The 5,468-nt window shown below is 35.8% G+C and overlaps 1 pseudogene; it reads left to right on the forward strand.

Annotated features, from left to right (window-relative positions):
• The first annotated feature begins 3,367 nt into the window (after positions 1–3,367).
• LOC137498467 (piggyBac transposable element-derived protein 3-like) lies at positions 3,368–5,240 on the forward strand (annotated as a pseudogene).
• Positions 5,241–5,468: the final 228 nt, after the last annotated feature.

The following is a 5,468-nucleotide window of genomic DNA, read 5'->3' on the forward strand; positions in this document are numbered from 1 at the left end:
TCCTCTGGGGCAGTGATTAATGAATGACAAATGAAATGAAATTATATTGGACAGTGTTGTTGGAATGAATGATGACAGGGAAAACCGGAGTATCCGGAGAAAAACCTGTCCCGCCTCCGTTTTGTCCAGCACGAATGTCACAAGGAGTGAACGGGATTTGAACCACGGAACCCAGCTGTAAGAGGCCGGCGCGCTGCCGCCTGAGCAACGGAGGCTCCTTACAGGTACATTATAAACAGTAAAAACAATTGGTCTCACCTCCTTTTACACCCCACCGCCGTTAAGTTTATTTACCCCCTCCCCTAAAAACATAAAAGAAGGCGTATTTCTTTATGTTTAAAGGAGATTTTAAACACCAACGTTCACGTCTATTACCTTCAGATATGAGATATAAGTATCCCATAAAAATAACTCACTTTTTTCACTTCCTTTCACACTGCTCCGCTCCCCCTACCCGGTGAATTTTCCGGCAAAAAATGCTTGTTTCTTTAATAGTAAAGGATCTTCTAAATACCAATTATCACGACTCTAACATCTTCAATTTTTGATTTATGTGTCCTTATGAAAGGAATTCAACTCCTTTTCACTCCCGGACCCAGGATGATTCTCCCTCCCCCAAACGGGTTTCTCTTTATTTTTAAAAGAGATCCAAATACCAATTTTCACATCTATAACAACTTTAGTTTTTATTAGATTTTTATTAGATTATTCTAGTACAATTAAGTCAATTAATTTTTCTATTCTTTCACCGCCCCCCCCCCTCATTGGATTTTCCGAGAATACGACTTTCTATAATTTTATAGCAGATTCCAAATATCAAATTTCACGTCTGTAACATCTTCATTTTTGAAATATATGTAGCCTAATTAAAAGAATTCAACAAAATTTTCAGTCACTTCCACCCCCCCCCCCGCCTCCTCCCTCCACCCAAGTGGTATTTCCGAAAACTTTCCTTTATTTTTAAAAGAGAGAAAAAATACATTTTTTCACTTCTCTAACATGTTAAGTTTTTTGAGATATACTGTATAAAGTCTCATTTTAAAATTTCACCCCCTTTTTAGTTCCCCTAAAGTGCAGTTTCCAAAAACATGTCACCTATGTTCCTTTACATTTAGAGGAGATTCCAAATACCACTTTTTACGTCTGTAGCATTTTACGTTTCTCAGATATTCCGTAGATATCGTCTTTCAAAAAATTCACCTCAATTTGTCACTCCTGTTTAACCGTCATTAATTGGATTTTCCAAAAACAGAAAATACGTTTTTCTTTGTTTTTACAGGAGATCCCATATACAAATGTTCACTTCTGTAATAATTTCATTTTCTGAGATATAAGTATCCTCATTTAAGGCATTCAACCCCTTTTTCACCCCTCCTATTGGGATTTTCTGAAAACAAAAGTACATATTTATTGATTTTTAAAGGAGATTCTAAATACCAATTTTTACCCCTATAAACGTTAAAAGTTTTGAGATATAGATACACTCATTTTAAAAATTCACCCCCTTTTCAACCCCCCCCCCCATGATTTGGATTTTCCAAAAACAAAATAATACGTGTTTCTTTTTTTAAAGAAGATACCAAACATCAATTTTAAGGTCTGTAATATCTTCAGTTTCTGAGATATAAGTATCCTCATTAAAGGCATTCAACACTTTTTCAGCCCTTTTCACCCCTCCTATTGGGATTTTCCGAAAACAACAAAATACGGGTTTCTTTATTTTTAATGAAAATTCTAAATACCATTCTTTACATCTGTATACTTTCAAACTTGTGAGATATAGATACACTCATTTTATAAATTCACCCCCCTTTTCAACCTCCCATTAATTGGATTTTCCAAAACAAAAAAATACGTGTTTCTTTATTTTTAAAAGAGATCAAAAGTACCAATTTTAGGGTCTATAATATCTTCAGTTTCTCAGATATAAGAACCGGTATCCTGATTAAAGGCATTCGACCCTTTTTACACACTTATTGACCTAATTCACTTTTTTCACTTTCACACTCCTCCCCCTCCCCTAAGTGAATTTACCGGCAAAAAATACTTGTTTCATTCATAGTAAAGGATCTTCTAAATACCAAATATCAAGACACTAAATTCTTCAGTTTTTTATTTATGTGTCCTCATGAAAGGAATTCAATTCCTTTTCACTCCCGCCCCCCAAAACGGGTTTTTCTTTGTTTTTAAAGGAGAACCAAATACCAATTTTCGCGTCTGTAGGCCCTAACAACTTTAGTTTGTATTAGATGTAAGTATTCTCATACAATTAAGTCAATTAATTTTAAATTCCTTCACCTCCTCCCGTCCCCAATCATTGGATTTTCCGAGAATATGTGTTTCTTTAGTTTTAAAGCAGATTCCAAATATCAAATTTCACGTCTGTTGCATCTTCATTTTTGAGATAACAGTAGCCTAATTAAAAGAATTCAACACCATTTTCAGTCACGTTTACCCCCCCCCCCTCCGCCCAACCGGTATTTCCGAGAACTAAAAATACACGTTTCTTTATTTTTAATAGAGATAAAAATACCATTTTTCACTTCTGTAACATGTTAAGTTTTTTGAGATATACTCGATAAATTCTCATTTTAAAATTTCACCGCCTTTTTAGTTCCCCTTAAGAAGAGTTTCCAAAAACAAATCACTTATGTTTCTTTACATTTACAGGAGATTCCAAATACCACTTTTTACGTCTGTAACATTCTACGTTTCTCAGATATTCTGTAGATGTAGTCTTTCACCCCAATTAGTCACTTTCATTCCCAAGTGTTGTTCCTAGGCAACATCGTATTTAAAGCTGTTATGTACAGTATTATGTTTATCAATCCTTGAAATACCCTTGTTGTTGAGGGACAACAAGCTTCTAGTATGGTATTTTGCCACTTGGTGGTGCGTGAATCTACTTCAGATGTATTCATCTCTTTGACTTGGATGTCATGTTTAGTTGCTGTCTTGGGATGGCTGTTTGTGTGGTGTATTTATAATCTTTTTATTGTTATTTCAGCAGTGAATTGTTATTTCTTTGTTTCTTTGGTGAAAGTTATGCCTGCATTATTGCTTTGAGATAGCAATTATCAACTAAATAGTTTATGAATTGATAATACACCTCAATAAACATGTGTGTTATCCATGAACAACATTGGGACTACAAGGTTAGTAATTGTCAAGATCCAAATAATACTATATTTGGCTGTTTAGATTGATAAAACGAGTGATAAGCGGAGATTCAATTCTCACAAGTATTCCATTTACTTTATTTCAGGTGGTACTATTACTGGACTACTAGATGGGTTTCAATTATAGGCTAAAACTACGAAAGCTTGTGTATAGTTATAACTTTTGGTAAGCTAAAGACAGTTTTACAATGGAACATTTGGATTTAGAAAATATGACAATTGAGGAAATTCATGAACTTGTTGATGGTGTAAATGATGGAAATTTATCAGAAATTAGTGATTTCTCAGATCATATTGATGATGATGAGCTCTTCCGTATATGTGATAAAGTGTGTGGTACTGACAAAGCTCAGAATGTTGATACCATTAGTGAAGTTCATTCACAGCAGTCTCTGCCATTTAACCCTGAAATAACTACCTGCAGTGTATCTGATGTAAATTCGTCTTCACCAGGGACTACTATTTCAAATTTATCCAGTGATGCTGCATCGTCTACGACAATAACTGCAGAAATAACAAACAGTGTCCCCAACAAAACAATTAAACGTAAAGCTGAGTGGAGATTCAAAAAAGTAGATTTTGAACCTCCAAACACCGCATGGGGCAATTACTTACCCCCGCCTCCAACAAATTTGGAAACTCCTCTAATGTATTTTAAAATCTTTATTACAAATGATATTATAAAAGAAATCTGTATTCAAAGCAATTTGTATGCTCATCAAAAAGATGGAGAGGTACTCAACTGTACTGAGGTTGAAATTAAGCAGCTTCTGGGGATTTTGCTCCATATGGGAATTGTAAAAATGGCAGCTACCAAACTGTACTGGCCTTCATCATGTAGACACTCTCCTGTTGCAGATATAATGAGTCGAAATAGGTTTCAAAAACTTATGAAATATTTTCATATAGTTGATAACACTAATCAAAAACCAAGCACTCACCTAGAACACGATAAATTATTTAAAATAAGGCCATTGCTTGACACTCTTCTTCAAGGTATTAATGCAATTCCAGTCGAAGAATACAATTCTGTCGACGAACAGATTGTGCCATTCAAAGGTCGCAGCTACTTGAAACAATATATTCGAAACAAACCCCACAAATGGGGATTCAAAATTTTCATGCGAGCAGGTTCATCTGGAATTATGTATGATTTTCGTCCTTATGTGGGCAAAGGTACCTGTGGTGATTTCGGACTTGGTTTTTCTGGGGACATCGTAATGGCACTTTGTCAAGATTTACCCGAAGGACAAAATTTCAGTTTTCTTTGATAACTGGTTCTCATCCCTACAACTTGCAGTAGCACTAAAAGCTAGGGGTATACTCTGCGTTGGCACAATTAGACAGGATAGAATGGGAAAATGTCCTTTGGCAAATGAGCAAGATCTGAAGAAAATGGGGCGTGGTAGTAAAGGCTGGAGAGTTGAAACCAAGTCTAACCTTTCCCTGATTCGGTGGTTCGATCGGAAAGCCATCAATTTCATATCATCATATGCTGCCATAGAGCCTGAATCGAAATGTAAGAGGTGGTGTGCTACAGAAAAGAAGACTGTAGAAGTGGATCGACCATTTGTTGTAAAAGAGTACAACACGTTCATGGGAGGGGTCGATAAAGCTGACATGCTTCTGGAGCTTTATAGAACTGACATACGATCGAAGAAGTGGTATATGCGACTGGTTTTCTGGTGTCTAGGGGTAGCAGTCGTAAACAACTGGCTGTTGTACAGGCGACATCAAGAGCAACTAGGGAAAAAATGTGAGTACTCTCTGATGCAATTTCAGGCTGATATATCAACAGGCCTGACAAAGAGTGGGAAAGTCGATGTGAAAAGGAAAGGCAGACCCAGCAGTAGTGAGAAGAATCCAAAGAAGAGGAAGGTGCAAGTATCAATTGCTGATGTCACATATGACAATATTGGCCATTGGCCAGAATATGATGTGAAGCAAGGCCGGTGCAAACTTTGCCCAAAGGGCTTTGCACATATCATGTGCAGAAAATGTGGTGTTCATTTGTGCTTGACAGCAAAAAAGAATTGCTTCAGTGACTATTACAAAAAGTAGTCATTGCATGTTGAAAAAACGTCGGTGTCTTTATTTCGGTTGTAACTGTTTCATACATAATGTTTGTATTTTATTTTTCATAATTATTTTCATTTTTGTACTTAGTATGATTAAGAGTGAAAATTTTACCAAATAATGTGTTTATTATTTCAGAATTTTAATAGTTTCCATCTGTTGTGTTAGTGTTATATTTCCCATTTCATTTGACTGTCGAGTCCCATTGTTGTT

This window comes from Anabrus simplex, chromosome 2 (assembly GCF_040414725.1).
Source record: "Anabrus simplex isolate iqAnaSimp1 chromosome 2, ASM4041472v1, whole genome shotgun sequence".
In the NCBI taxonomy this organism is placed as follows: Eukaryota; Metazoa; Arthropoda; class Insecta; order Orthoptera; family Tettigoniidae; genus Anabrus; species Anabrus simplex.